Below are 16,800 nucleotides of genomic sequence, written 5' to 3'. Positions count from 1 at the left end.
ATATATATCTAATATAACATCAGAAGGAGTCTAAAAGTCTATATTGTTTTAAACTTTTTGAGAAACCTTTGACCAGAAATGAGTTCAATATGTCAGATATGGACTTCTCTGTGGCTTAGGAAGCATCTGTTGGAGTCTATGAGTATGTTTGGAAAGTTCAAGATCAAGTACTTTTGGGCCAGAAACATGTTCAGTAGGTCAAATATTTGTCTGGCTGAAATGACATCATGAGATGTAAATCTCTCGGTATATTAACCAACAGATCCAAGTACCCGTGGGCCATAAAAGTGTTCATGGAGGTCAAAAATTGACCTGTGTAATATAACATCAGAATGTTATATTGCATGGTCTATGAGTATGTATGGAAAGTTCAAGATCAAGTACTTTTGGGCCAGAAACATGTTCAGTAGGTCAAATATTTGTCTGGCTGAAATGACATCATGAGATGTAAATCTCTCGGTATATTAACCAACAGATCCAAGTACCCGTGGGCCATAAAAGTGTTCATGGAGGTCAAAAATTGACCTATGTCATATAACATCAGAATGTTATATTACATAGTCTGTGAGTATGTGTGGAAAGTTCAAGATCAAGTATTTTTGGACCAGAAACATGTTCAGTAGGCAAAATATTTTTCTGGCTGAAATGACATCATGAGAAGTAAATCTCCAACCAACCAGAACACCCTAGCAACCACCAAGCAACAGCCTAGCAACCATCCAGAACACCCTAGAAACAAACCAGAACACCCCAGCAACCATCTGGCAACACCCTAGCAACCACCATTAACACCCCAGCAACCGCCTAGCAACACCCTAGCAACCACCCAGAACACCTTCGCAACCACCCAGAATACCCTAACAACCGCATAGCAACACCATAGCAACCACCCAGAATACCCTAAAAAAAACCTACCAACCAGCCAGAACACCGTAGCAACCTCCCAGAACACCCTAGCAACCGGGTGCTGAGATTTGCCGCTTCAAGCTCCACTTCACATTTTCTTCAGGAAATGTGCCATAAATGTGTTCATGGAGGTCAAAATTGACCTATGTATATCTAATATAACATGAGAGGAGTCTAAAAGTCTATATTGTTTTAAACTTTTTGAGAAACCTTTGACCAGAAATGAGTTCAATATGTCAGATATGGACTTCTCTATGGCTTCTTAGGAAGCATCTATTGGAGTCTATGAGTCTGTATGGAAAGTTCAAGATCAAGAACTTTTGGACCAGAAACATGTTCAGTAGGTCAAATATTTGTCCGGCTGAAATGACATCATGAGATGTAAATCTCTCGGTACATTAACACACAGATCAAGTACCCGTGGGCCATAAAAGTATTCATGAAGGTCAAAAATTGACCTATGTAATATAACATCAGAATGTTATATTACATAGTCTATGAATATGTATGGAAAGTTCAAGATCTAGTACTTTTGGGCCAGAAACATGTTTAGTAGGTAAAATATTTTTCTGGCTGAAATGACATCATGAGAAATAAATCTCCAACCAACCAGAACACCCAAGCAACCACCAAGCAACAGCATAGCAACCACCCAGAACACCCTAGAAACAAACCAGAACAACCCAGCAACCACCCAGAACACCTTCGCAACCACCCAGAATACCCTAGCAACCGCCTAGCAACACCCTAGCAACCACCCAGAACAGCTTCGCAACCACCCAGAATACACTAGCAACCACATATCAACACCCTAGCAACCACCCAGAACACCTTCGCAACCACCCAGAATACCCTAGCAACCGCATAGCAACACCATAGCAACTACCCAGAATACCCTAAAAAAAAAAACTACCAACCACCCAGAACACGGTAGCAACCTCCCAGAACACCCTAGCACATGGGTGCTGAAATTTGCCGCTTCAAGCTCCACTTCACATTTTCTTCAGGAAATGTGCCATAAATGTGTTCATGGAGGTCAAAATTGACCTATATATATCTAATATAACATCAGAAGGAGTCTAAAAGTCTATATTGTTTTAAACTTTTTGAGAAACCTTTGACCAGAAATGAGTTCAATATGTCAGATATGGACTTCTCTATGGCTTCTTAGGAAGCATCTATTGGAGTCTATGAGTCTGTATGGAAAGTTCAAGATCAAGAACTTTTGGACCAGAAACATGTTCAGTAGGTCAAATATTTGTCCGGCTGAAATGACATCATGAGATGTAAATCTCTCGGTACATTAACACACAGATCAAGTACCCGTGGGCCATAAAAGTATTCATGAAGGTCAAAAATTGACCTATGTAATATAACATCAGAATGTTATATTACATAGTCTATGAATATGTATGGAAAGTTCAAGATCTAGTACTTTTGGGCCAGAAACATGTTTAGTAGGTAAAATATTTTTCTGGCTGAAATGACATCATGAGAAATAAATCTCCAACCAACCAGAACACCCTAGCAACCACCAAGCAACAGCATAGCAACCACCCAGAACACCCTAGAAACAAACCAGAACAACCCAGCAACCACCCAGAACACCTTCGCAACCACCCAGAATACCCTAGCAACCGCCTAGCAAAACCCTAGCAACCACCCAGAACAGCTTCGCAACCACCCAGAATACACTAGCAACCACATATCAACACCCTAGCAACCACCCAGAACACCTTCGCAACCACCCAGAATACCCTAGCAACCGCATAGCAACACCATAGCAACTACCCAGAATACCCTAAAAAAAAAAACTACCAACCACCCAGAACACGGTAGCAACCTCCCAGAACACCCTAGCAACCGGGTGCTGAAATTTGCCGCTTCAAGCTCCACTTCACATTTTCTTCAGGAAATGTGCCATAAATGTGTTCATGGAGGTCAAAATTGACCTATATATATCTAATATAACATCAGAAGGAGTCTAAAAGTCTATATTGTTTTAAACTTTTTGAGAAACCTTTGACCAGAAATGAGTTCAATATGTCAGATATGGACTTCTCTGTGGCTTAGGAAGCATCTGTTGGAGTCTATGAGTATGTTTGGAAAGTTCAAGATCAAGTACTTTTGGGCCAGAAACATGTTCAGTAGGTCAAATATTTGTCTGGCTGAAATGACATCATGAGATGTAAATCTCTCGGTATATTAACCAACAGATCCAAGTACCCGTGGGCCATAAAAGTGTTCATGGAGGTCAAAAATTGACCTGTGTAATATAACATCAGAATGTTATATTGCATGGTCTATGAGTATGTATGGAAAGTTCAAGATCAAGTACTTTTGGGCCAGAAACATGTTCAGTAGGTCAAATATTTGTCTGGCTGAAATGACATCATGAGATGTAAATCTCTCGGTATATTAACCAACAGATCCAAGTACCCGTGGGCCATAAAAGTGTTCATGGAGGTCAAAAATTGACCTATGTCATATAACATCAGAATGTTATATTACATAGTCTGTGAGTATGTGTGGAAAGTTCAAGATCAAGTATTTTTGGACCAGAAACATGTTCAGTAGGCAAAATATTTTTCTGGCTGAAATGACATCATGAGAAGTAAATCTCCAACCAACCAGAACACCCTAGCAACCACCAAGCAACAGCCTAGCAACCATCCAGAACACCCTAGAAACAAACCAGAACACCCCAGCAACCATCTGGCAACACCCTAGCAACCACCATTAACACCCCAGCAACCGCCTAGCAACACCCTAGCAACCACCCAGAACACCTTCGCAATCACCCAGAATACCCTAACAACCGCATAGCAACACCATAGCAACCACCCAGAATACCCTAAAAAAACACCTAGCAACCACCCAGAACACCGTAGCAACCTCCCAGAACACCCTAGCAACCGGGTGCTGAGATTTGCCGCTTCAAGCTCCACTTCACATTTTCTTCTGGAAATGTGCCATAAATGTGTTCATGGAGGTCAAAATTGACCTATGTATATCTAAAATAACATCAGAAGGAGTCTAAAAGTTTATATTGTTTTAAACTTTTTGAGAAATCTTTGACCAGAAATTAGTTCAATATGTCAGATATGGACTTCTCTATGGCTTAGGAAGCATCTGTTGGAGTCTATGAGTATGTATGGAAAGTACAAGGTCAAGTACTTTTGGGCCAGATATATGTTCAGTAGGTCAAATATATTTATGGCTGAAATTACATCATGAGAAGCAAAGCTCTCGGTACATTAACCCAAACATCAAATACCCGTGGACCTAAATGTGTTTCTGAAGGTCAAAAATTGACCTATGTATAGCTAATGTAACATCAGGAGTCTATAAGTTTATATTGTTTAAAACCTTTTGAGGATCCTTTGACCAGAAATGAGTTCAATAGGTCAGATATGGACTTCTCTATGGCTTAGGAAGCATCTGTTGGAGTCTATGAGTATGTTTGGAAAGTTCAAGATCAAGTACTTTTGGGCCAGAAACATGTTCAGTAGGTCAAATTTTTGTCTGGCTGAAATGACATCATGAGAAGTAAATCTCTCGGTATAATAACCCACATACCAAGGACCCGTGGGCCATAAAAGTGTTCCTGGAGGTCAAAAATTGACCTATGTAATATAACATCAGAAGGAGTCTGTAAGTTTATATCGTTTTAAAGTTTTTGAGGAACCTTTGACCAGAAATTAGTTCAAAAGGTCAGATATGGACTTTTCCATGGCTTAGAAAGCATTTATTGGAGTCTATGAGTATGTATGGAAAGTTCAAGATTAAGTACTTTTGGGCCAGAAATATGTTCAGTAGGTCAAATATCTTTCTGGCTGAAATAATATCATGAGAAGGATCAATTAATTACCCATAGGCTAGAAACATGTTCAGTATGTCAAAAAGGAACCTATGTATATCACATCAGATTGAGTCTATCAGTTGATATTATTTAAAAACATTTGAGGAATATAGACCAGAAATTAGTACAATAGGTCAGATATGGACTTCTCTATGGCTTAGAATCAAGTACCCGTGAGCCAGAAATATGTTCACTAGGACAAAAAGGAACCTATCTATAGCTTACAAATCATCAAAAGTCAATAACACGCGTGCTTTTCCATGCATTTCCATTCTACAACTAATTAATTTCTGTTTTGACGAGAAAACATCAAAAGAGCGATCGCTTTACAATGCACACACTAACTTGTTCCTTGTGCAACGAAGAGATTTGCAATGCTTGTGCTGTAGGATTGCATTGCACATGCACACGATAACTAACCTCTGTCCAATGAAAAGAAAACACCTAAGATGTGTTTTATTGCATTGCATGACAGATCTAACTTGTTTCTCGTTATGCATATACACGCAATAACTCGCTCTGTGCAGTGAAAAGAAAACACCTAAGATGTGTTTCAGTGCAATGCATGACAGATCTAACTTGTTTCTCGTTATGCACATGCACGCAATAACTCGCTCTGTGCAGTGAAAAGAAAACAACTAAGATGTGTTTCAATGCATTGCATGACCTATCTAACTTGTTCCTCGTTATGTATGCATGCAATAACTATCCTCTGTGCAATGAAAAGAAAACACCTAAGATGTGTTTCATCGCATTGCATGACCTATCTAACTTGTTCCTCGTTATGCATATGCACGTAATAACCTCTGTGCAATGAAAAGAAAACAACTAAGATGTGTTTCATTGCATTGCATGACATATCTAACTTGTTCCTCGTTATGCATATGCACTCAATAACTAACCTCTGTGCAGTGAAAAGAAAACACCTAAGATGTGTTTCATCGCATTGCATGACATATCTAACTTGTTCCTCGTTATGCATATGCACGCAATTACTAACCTCTGTGCAGTGAAAAGAAAACACCTAAGATGTGTTTCAGTGCATTGCACGACAGATCTAACTTGTTTCGCGTTATGCAAATGCACGCAATAACCTCTGTGCAATGAAAAGAAAACACCTAAGATGTGTTTCAGTGCATTGCATGACAGATCTAACTTGTTTCTCGTTATGTATGCATGCAATAACTATCCTCTGTGCAGTGAAAAGAAAACACCTAAGATGTGTTTCAATGCATTGCATGACCTATCTAACTTGTTCCTCGTTATGTATGCATGCAATAACTATCCTCTGTGCAATGAAAAGAAAACACCTAAGATGTGTTTCATCGCATTGCATGACCTATCTAACTTGTTCCTCGTTATGCATATGCACGCAATAACTAACCTCTGTGCAGTGAAAAGAAAACACCTAAGATGTGTTTCAGTGCATTGCATGACAGATCTAACTTGTTTTTCGTTATGCATATGCACGCAATAACTCGCTCTGTGCAGTGAAAAGAAAACACCTAAGATGTGTTTCAGTGCATTACATGACAGATCTAACTTGTTTCTCGTTATGCATATGCACACAATAACTCGCTATGTGCAGTGAAAAGAAAACACCTAAGATGTGTTTCAGTGCATTACATGACATATCTAACTTGTTACTCGTTATGCATATGCACGGAATAACTAACCTCTGTGCAATGAAAAGAAAACACCTAAGATGTGTTTCATTGCAATGCATGACTTATCTAACTTGTTCCTCGTTATGCATATGCACGCAATAACCTCTGTGCAATGAAAAGAAAACACCTAAGATGTGTTTCAGTGCATTGCATGACAGATCTAACTTGTTTCTCGTTATGCATATACACGCAATAACTCGCTCTGTGCAGTGAAAAGAAAACACCTAAGATGTGTTTTAGTGCATTGCATGACAGATCTAACTTGTTTCTCGTTATGCATATGCACGCAATAACTCGCTCTGTGCAGTGAAAAGAAAACACCTAAGATGTGTTTCAGTGCATTACATGACATATCAAACTTGTTACTCGTTATTCATATGCACGGAATAACTAACCTCTGTGCAATGAAAAGAAAATACCTAAGATGTGTTTTATTGCATTGCATGACATATCTAACTTGTTCCTCGTTATGAATATGCACGCAATAACTAACCTCTGTGCAATGAAAAGAAAGCACCTAAGATGTGTTTCATCGCATTGCATGACCTATCTAACTTGTTCCTCGTTATGCATATCCACGTAATATCTAACCTCTGTGCAATGAAAAGAAAACACCTAATATGTGTTTCATTGCATTGCATGATAGATACAACTTGTTTCTCGTTATGCGTATGCACGCAAATAACTAACTTCTCTGCAGTGAAAAGAAAACACCTAACATGGGTTTTAGTGCATTGCATGACATATCTAACTTGTTCCTCGTTATGCATATGCACGTAATAACTAACCTCTGTGCAATAAAAAGAAAACACCTAAGATGTGTTTCATTGCATTGCATGATAGATATAACTTGTTTCTCGTTATGCATATGCACGCAAAAACCTCTCTGCAGTGAAAAGAAAACACCTAACATGGGTTTCAGTGCATTGCATGACATATCTAACTTGTTCCTCGTTATGCATATGCACGCTATAACTAACCTCTGTGCAATGAAAAGAAAACACCTAAGATGTGTTTTATCGCACTGCATGATATATTTAACTTGTTCCTTGTTATGATTATGCACGCAATAACTAACCTCTGTGCAATAAAAAGAAAACACCTGAGATGTGTTTCGTCGCATTGCATGACATATCTAACTTGTTCCTCGTTGCAATGAAAAGATATAACGTGATTTTTCATGCATTTCTATTTTACAAACTAATTTATTTGTGCACAGACGAGAAAACAACACATGAGCTTTACAGTGCATAGTATAGCTATTGAACTCATTTCTGGTAAAAGGGACCTCAAAAGTTTTTAAGCAATATAAGCTTATTAGACACCTTTTGATGATATATAAGCTATACAAAGGTTCCTATTTGACCTACTGAACATAGGTTACTATATCATTAGGTTACCATACATTGATATTTACTACTTATGATGTTTTATGAGCAGGAAGATATTTAAAAATATACTGAACATATATCTGTCCCACGAGTACCTGATATTGAACTTTCTATACATAAAAAATAGACTACTTCTTATGCTACTTCTTACACTACTTCCTAGGCCTAGAGGTTCCTCATTGACCCACAAACATAGTCCTTGCCGACGAGTAGTAGGTCTCGAACTTTTTGTATAAATTCTCATAGACTCCTTTTAATGTTTCTTAAGGCATATAGAATGTCCATATCTTAAGTATTTAACTCATGTCTGGTCAAAGGGTCCTTAAAAAGTTTTTAAACAAGAAAAACTTTTAGACTCCTTCTGATATTACATGAGCTATAGATAGGTTCCTTTTTGACCTACTGAACATAGTTCTGGCCCACGAGTACTTGATCTTGAACATTCTAAACATACTCATTAACTCCTTTTGATGTTACTGAAGCCATACAAGAGTCCTTATTTTAACTACTGAACATATTTCTGGCTAAGGTGTTCTTTGAAAATCAGGATACTATACAGAATGACCTCTTATCATGTTATTTTAGCCAGACAGATATTTGACCTACAGACTGTATTTCTTGCCCATGTGTACTTGATCTTGAACTTTCTACATACTCATAGACTCCTTTTGATGGTTCCTAGGCCATATAGAAATGTCCACATCTGACCTATTGAAATTATTTCTGAAAAACTTATGGGCTCCTTTTGATGATATATCAATCAATTGCCAAAAACATTATAAAAACTCTATAGTAATTTGGACACTACCAACCACCTAGAAACACCATAGGAACCACACAGACTACCATAGTAACAACCTAAATCACCCTAGCAACCACCCAGAACACCTTAGCAACACTCTAGCAACCGCCTAGCAACCACCCAGAACACCTTAGCAAAACCCTAGCAAGCAACCAACCCTAGCAACACCCAAGCAACCACCCAGAACACCCTAGCAACCACCTAGCAACACCATAGTAACCACCCAGAACACCCTAGCAACACCCTAGCAACCACCCGGAATACCCTAACAACCACCTAGCAACCACCCAGAACACTGTAGCTTCCACCGGGAACACCCTAGCAACCGGGTGGTGAGATTTGCAACTGCAAGCAGTACTTCACATTTTCTTCTGGAAATGTGCCATAAATGTGTTACATAGGTCAAAAATTGACCCATGTATAGCTAATACAACATCAGATGGACTCTAGAAGTTTATATTGTTATGGTAAAAGGGTCCTCAAAAGGTTTCAAACAATATAAACATATTGATTAGTTTATATCATATTACATTATATTGCAAAAGAATTTATTAGTTAAGAGCTAAATCATGCCCAAAAACATTACAGAAACTCTTTAGTAACCATATGTAAACACTACCAACCACCTGGTAACACCATAGCAACAACCCAGAATACCATAGTAACGACCTAAAACACCCTAGCAACCACCCAGCAACCAACACCAACAAACCAGAACACCCCAGCAACCACCTAGCAACACCCTAGCAACCATCCAGAACAACCTGGCAACCGCCTAGCAACATTAGCACATAGCAACCACATAAAAACACCATAGCAACCACCCAGAATACCCTAACAACCACCTAGCAACCACACAGAACACCCTAGTAACCGGGTGGTGAGATTTGCCACTTCAGGCTCAACTTCACATTTTCTTCTGGAAATGTGCCATAAATGTGTTCCTGGTGGTCAAAAATTGATCTATGTATATCTAATATAACATCAGAAGAAGTCTAAAAGTTTACATTGTTTTAAACTTTTTGAGGAACCTTTGACCAGAAATGAGTTCAATGACATCACGAGAAGTAAATCTATTGGTATATTAACTCACAGATCAAGTACCCGTGGGACATAAATGTGTTCCTGGAGGTCAAAAATTTACCTATGTATATCTAATATAATTGACCAATGTATATCTTATATAACATCAGAAGAAGGACAAATATTTGTCTGGCTGAAATTACATCATGAGAAGTAAATCTCTCAGTATACTCACCCATAGATCAAGTACCCGTGGGCCATAAATGTGTTCCTGGAGGTCAAAAATTTACCTATGTATAGCTAATATAACATTAGAAGGAATCTATAAGTTTATATTGTTTTAAACTATTTTGAGGAACTTTTCACCAGAAATGAGTTCAATAGGTCAGATATGGACTTCTCTATGGCTTCTTAGGAAGCGTCTATTGGAGTCTATGAGTCTGTATGGAAAGTTCAAGATCAAGAACTTTTGGGCCAGAAACATGTTCAGTAGGTCAAATATTTGTCTGGCTGAAATGACATCATGAGATGTAAATCTCTCTGTATATTAACCCACAGATCAAGTACCTGTGGGCCATAAAAGTGTTCATGGAGGTCAAAAACTGACCTATGTAATATAACATCAGAATGTTATATTACATAGTCTATGAATATTTATGGAAAGTTCAAGATCTAGTACTTTTGGGCCAGAAACATGTTTAGTAGGGAAAATATTTTTCTGGCTGAAATGACATCATGAGAAATAAATCTCCAACCAACCAGAACACCCTAGCAACCACCAAGCAACAGCATAGCAACCACCCAGAACACCCTAGAAACAAAACAAAACAACCCAGCAACCACCCAGAACACCTTCGCAACCACCCAGAATACCCTAGCAACCGCCTAGCAACACCCTAGCAACCACCCCGAACAGCTTCGCAACCACCCAGAATACCCTAGCAACCACATAGCAACACCCTAGCAACCACCCAGAACACCTTCGCAACCACCCAGAATACCCTAGCAACCGCATAGCAACACCTTAGCAACTACCCAGAATACCCTAAAAAAAAAAACTACCAACTACCCAGAACACCGTAGCAACCTCCCAGAACACCCTAGCAACCGGGTGCTGAGATTTGCCGCTTCAAGCTCCACTTTACATTTTCCTCAGGAAATGTGCCATAAATGTGTTCATGGAGGTCAAAATTGACCTATGTATATCTAATATAACATCAGAAGGAGTCTAAAAGTCTATATTGTTTTAAACTTTTTGAGAAACCTTTGACCCGAAATGAGTTCAATATGTCAGATATGGACTTCTCTGTGGCTTAGGAATCATCTGTTGGAGTCTATGAGTATGTTTGGAAAGTTCAAGATCAAGAATTTTTGGGCCAGAAACATGTTCAGTAGGTCAAATATTTGTCTGGCTGAAATGACATCATAAGATGTAAATCTCTTGGTATATTAACCAACAGATCCAAGTACCCGTGGGCCATAAAAGTGTTCATGGATGTCAAAAATTGACCTATGTAAAATAACATCAGAATGTTATATTACATAGTCTGTGAGTATGTGTGGAAAGTTCAAGATCAAGTATTTCTGTACCAGAAACATGTTCAGTAGGTAAAATATTTTTCTGGCTGAAATGACATCATGAGAAGTAAATCTCCAACCAACCAGAACACCCTAGCAACCACCAAGCAACAGCCTAGCAACCATCCAGAACACCCTATAAACAAACCAGAACACCCCAGCAACCATCTGGCAACACCCTAGCAACCACCATTAACACCCCAGCAATCGCCTAGCAACACCCTAGTAACCACATAGCAACACCATAGCAACCACCCAGAATACCCCAGCAACACCCTAGCAACCACCCAGAATACCCTAGCAACTGCATAGCAACACCATAGCAACCACCCAGAATACCCTAAAAAAAACACCTAGCAACCACCCAAAACACCGTAGCAACCTCCCAGAACACCCTAGCAACCGGGTGCTGAGATTTGCCTCTTCAAGCTCCACTTCATATTTTCTTCTGGAAATGTGCCATAAATGTGTTCCTGGTGGTCAAAAATTGATCTATGTATATCTAATATAACATCAGAAGAAGTCTAAAAGTTTACATTGTTTTAAACTTTTTGAGGAACCTTTGACAAGAAATGAGTTCAATGAGATCACGAGAAGTAAATCTATCGGTATATTAACCCACAGATCAAGTACCCGTGGGACATAAATGTGTTCCTGGAGGTCAAAAATTGACCTATGTATATCTAATATAATTGACCAATGTATATCTAATATAACATCAGAAGGAGGTCAATTATTTGTCTGGCCGAAATTACATCATGAGAAGTAAATCTCTCGGTATACTCACCCATAGATCAAGTACCCGTGGGCCATAAATGTGTTCCTGGAGGTCAATAATTGACCTATGTATAGCTAATATAACATCAGAAGGAATCTATAAGTTTATATTGTTTTAAACTATTTTGAGGAACTTTTCACCAGAAATGAGTTCAATAGGTCAGATATGGACTTCTCTATGGCTTCTTAGGAAGCATCTATTGGAGTCTATGAGTCTGTATGGAAAGTTCAAGATCAAGAACTTTTGGGCCAGAAACATGTTCAGTAGGTCAAATATTTCTCTGGCTGAAATGACATCATGAGATGTAAATCTCTCTGTATATTAACCCACAGATCAAGTACCCGTGGGCCATAAAAGTATTCATGGAGGTCAAAAATTGACCTATGTAATATAACATCAGAATGTTATATTACATAGTCTATGAATATGTATGGAAAGTTCAAGATCTAGTACTTTTGGGCCAGAAACATGTTTAGTAGGTAAAATATTTTTCTGGCTGAAATGACATCATGAGAAATAAATCTCCAACCAACCAGAACACCCTAGCAACCACCAAGCAACAGCATAGCAACCACCCAGAACACCCTAGAAACAAACCAGAACAACCCAGCAACCACCCAGAACACCTTCGCAACCACCCAGAATACCCTAGCAACCGCCTAGCAACACCCTAGCAACCACCCAGAACAGCTTCGCAACCACCCAGAATACACTAGCAACCACATATCAACACCCTAGCAACCACCCAGAACACCTTCGCAACCACCCAGAATACCCTAGCAACCGCATAGCAACACCATAGCAACCACCCAGAATACCCTAAAAAAAACCTACCAACCAGCCAGCCAGAACACCGTAGCAACCTCCCAGAACACCCTAGCAACCGGGTGCTGAGATTTGCCGCTTCAAGCTCCACTTCACATTTTCTTCAGGAAATGTGCCATAAATGTGTTCATGGAGGTCAAAATTGACCTATGTATATCTAATATAACATGAGAGGAGTCTAAAAGTCTATATTGTTTTAAACTTTTTGAGAAACCTTTGACCAGAAATGAGTTCAATATGTCAGATATGGACTTCTCTATGGCTTCTTAGGAAGCATCTATTGGAGTCTATGAGTCTGTATGGAAAGTTCAAGATCAAGAACTTTTGGACCAGAAACATGTTCAGTAGGTCAAATATTTGTCTGGCTGAAATGACATCATGAGATGTAAATCTCTCGGTACATTAACACACAGATCAAGTACCCGTGGGCCATAAAAGTATTCATGAAGGTCAAAAATTGACCTATGTAATATAACATCAGAATGTTATATTACATAGTCTATGAATATGTATGGAAAGTTCAAGATCTAGTACTTTTGGGCCAGAAACATGTTTAGTAGGTAAAATATTTTTCTGGCTGAAATGACATCATGAGAAATAAATCTCCAACCAACCAGAACACCCTAGCAACCACCAAGCAACAGCATAGCAACCACCCAGAACACCCTAGAAACAAACCAGAACAACCCAGCAACCACCCAGAACACCTTCGCAACCACCCAGAATACCCTAGCAACCGCCTAGCAACACCCTAGCAACCACCCAGAACAGCTTCGCAACCACCCAGAATACACTAGCAACCACATATCAACACCCTAGCAACCACCCAGAACACCTTCGCAACCACCCAGAATACCCTAGCAACCGCATAGCAACACCATAGCAACTACCCAGAATACCCTAAAAAAAAAATACCAACCACCCAGAACACGGTAGCAACCTCCCAGAACACCCTAGCAACCGGGTGCTGAGATTTGCCGCTTCAAGCTCCACTTCACATTTTCTTCAGGAAATGTGCCATAAATGTGTTCATGGAGGTCACAATTCACCTATGTATATCTAATATAACATCAGAAGGAGTCTAAAAGTTTATATTGTTTTAAACTTTTTGAGAAATCTTTGACCAGAAATGAGTTCAATATGTCAGATATGGACTTCTCTATGGCTTAGGAAGCATCTGTTGGAGTCTATGAGTATGAATGGAAAGTACAAGGTCAAGTACTTTGGGCCAGATATATGTTCAGTAGGTCAAATATATTTATGGCTAAAATTACATCATGAGAAGCAAAGCTCTCGGTACATTAACCCAAACATCAAATACCCGTGGACCATAAATGTGTTTCTGAAGGTCAAAAATTGACCTATGAATAGCTAATGTAACATCAGGAGTCTATAAGTTTATATTGTTTAAAACCTTTTGAGGATCCTTTGACCAGAAATGAGTTCAATATGTCAGATATGGACTTCTCTGTGGCTTAGGAAGCATCTGTTGGAGTCTATGAGTATGTTTGGAAAGTTCAATATCAAGTACTTTTGGGCCAGAAACATGTTCAGTAGGTCAAATATTTGTCTGGCTGAAATGACATCATGAGATGTAAATCTCTCGGTATATTAACCAACAGATCCAAGTACCCGTGGGCCATAAAAGTGTTCATGGAGGTCAAAAATTGACCTGTGTAATATAACATCAGAATGTTATATTGCATGGTCTATGAGTATGTATGGTAAGTTCAAGATCAAGTACTTTTGGGCCAGAAACATGTTCAGTAGGTCAAATATTTGTCTGGCTGAAATGACATCATGAGATGTAAATCTCTCGGTATATTAACCAACAGATCCAAGTACCCGTGGGCCATAAAAGTGTTCATGGAGGTCAAAAATTGACCTATGTCATATAACATCAGAATGTTATATTACATAGTCTGTGAGTATGTGTGGAAAATTCAAGATCAAGTATTTTTGGACCAGAAACATGTTCAGTAGGCAAAATATTTTTCTGGCTGAAATGACATCATGAGAAGTAAATCTCCAACCAACCAGAACACCCTAGCAACCACCAAGCAACAGCCTAGCAACCATCCAGAACACCCTAGAAACAAACCAGAACACCCCAGCAACCATCTGGCAACACCCTAGCAACCACCATTAACACCCCAGCAACCGCCTAGCAACACCCTAGCAGCCACCCAGAACACCTTCGCAACCACCCAGAATACCCTAACAACCGCATAGCAACACCATAGCAACCACCCAGAATACCCTAAAAAAACACCTTGCAACCTCCCAGAACACCCTAGCAACCGGGTGCTGAGATTTGCTGCTTCAAGCTCCACTTCACATTTTCTTCTGGAAATGTGCCATAAATGTGTTCATGGAGGTCAAAATTGACCTATGTATATCTAATATAATATCAGAAGGAGTCTAAAAGTTTATATTGTTTTAAACTTTTTGAGAAATCTTTGACCAGAAATGAGTTCAATAGGTCAGATATGGACTTCTCTATGGCTTAGGAAGCATCTGTTGGAGTCTATGAGTATGTTTGGAAAGTTCAAGATCAAGTACTTTTGGGCCAGAAACATGTTCAGTAGGTCAAATTTTTGTCTGGCTGAAATGACATCATGAGAAGTAAATCTCTCGGTATAATAACCCACATACCAAGGACCCGTGGGCCATAAAAGTGTTCCTGGAGGTCAAAAATTGACCTATGTAATATAACATCAGAAGGAGTCTATAAGTTTATATCGTTTTAAAGTTTTTGAGGAACCTTTGACCAGAAATTAGTTCAAAAGGTCAGATATGGACTTTTCCATGGCTTAGGAAGCATTTATTGGAGTCTATGAGTATGTATGGAAAGTTCAAGATTAAGTACTTTTGGGCCAGAAATATGTTCAGTAGGTCAAATATCTTTCTGGCTGAAATAACATCATGAGAAGGATCAATTAATTACCCATAGGCTAGAAACATGTTCAGTAGGTCAAAAAGGAACCTATGTATATCACATCAGATTGAGTCTATCAGTTGATATTATTTAAAAACATTTGAGGAAACATAGACCAGAAATTAGTACAATAGGTCAGATATGGACTTCTCTATGGCTTAGAATCAAGTACCCGTGAGCCAGAAATATGTTCACTAGGACAAAAAGGAACCTATCTATAGCTTACAAATCATCAAAAGTCAATAACACACGTGCTTTTCCATGCATTTCCATTCTACAACTAATTAATTTCTGTTTTGACGAGAAAACATCAAAAGAGCGATCGCTTTACAATGCACACACTAACTTGTTCCTTGTGCAACGAAGAGATTTGCAATGCTTGTGCTGTAGGATTGCATTGCACATGCACACGATAACTAACCTCTGTCCAATGAAAAAAAAACACCTCAGATGTGTTTTATTGCATTGCATGACATATCTAACTTGTTCCTTGTTATGCATATGCACGTAATAACCTCTGTGCAATGAAAAGAAAACAACTAAATGTGTTTCATTGCATTGCATGACATATCTAACTTGTTCCTCGTTATGCATATGCACTCAATAACTAACCTCTGTGCAGTGAAAAGAAAACACCTAAGATGTGTTTCATCGCATTGCATGACATATCTAACTTGTTTCTCGTTATGCATATACACGCAATAACTCGCTCTGTGCAGTGAAAAGAAAACACCTAAGATGTGTTTTAGTGCATTGCATGACAGATCTAACTTGTTTCTCGTTATGCATATGCACGCAATAACTCGCTCTGTGCAGTGAAAAGAAAACAACTAAGATGTGTTTCAATGCATTGCATGACCTATCTAACTTGTTCCTCGTTATGTATGCATGCAATAACTATCCTCTGTGCAATGAAAAGAAAACACCTAAGATGTGTTTCATCGCATTGCATGACCTATCTAACTTGTTCCTCGTTATGCATATGCACGCAATAACTAACCTCTGTGCAGTGAAAAGAAAACACCTAAGA

This window comes from Pimephales promelas, chromosome 19 (genome assembly GCF_988280905.1).
Source record: "Pimephales promelas chromosome 19, fPimPro1.hap1.1, whole genome shotgun sequence".
Classification (NCBI taxonomy): Eukaryota; Metazoa; Chordata; class Actinopteri; order Cypriniformes; family Leuciscidae; genus Pimephales; species Pimephales promelas.
Note: the sequence above shows the minus strand (reverse complement) of the source record.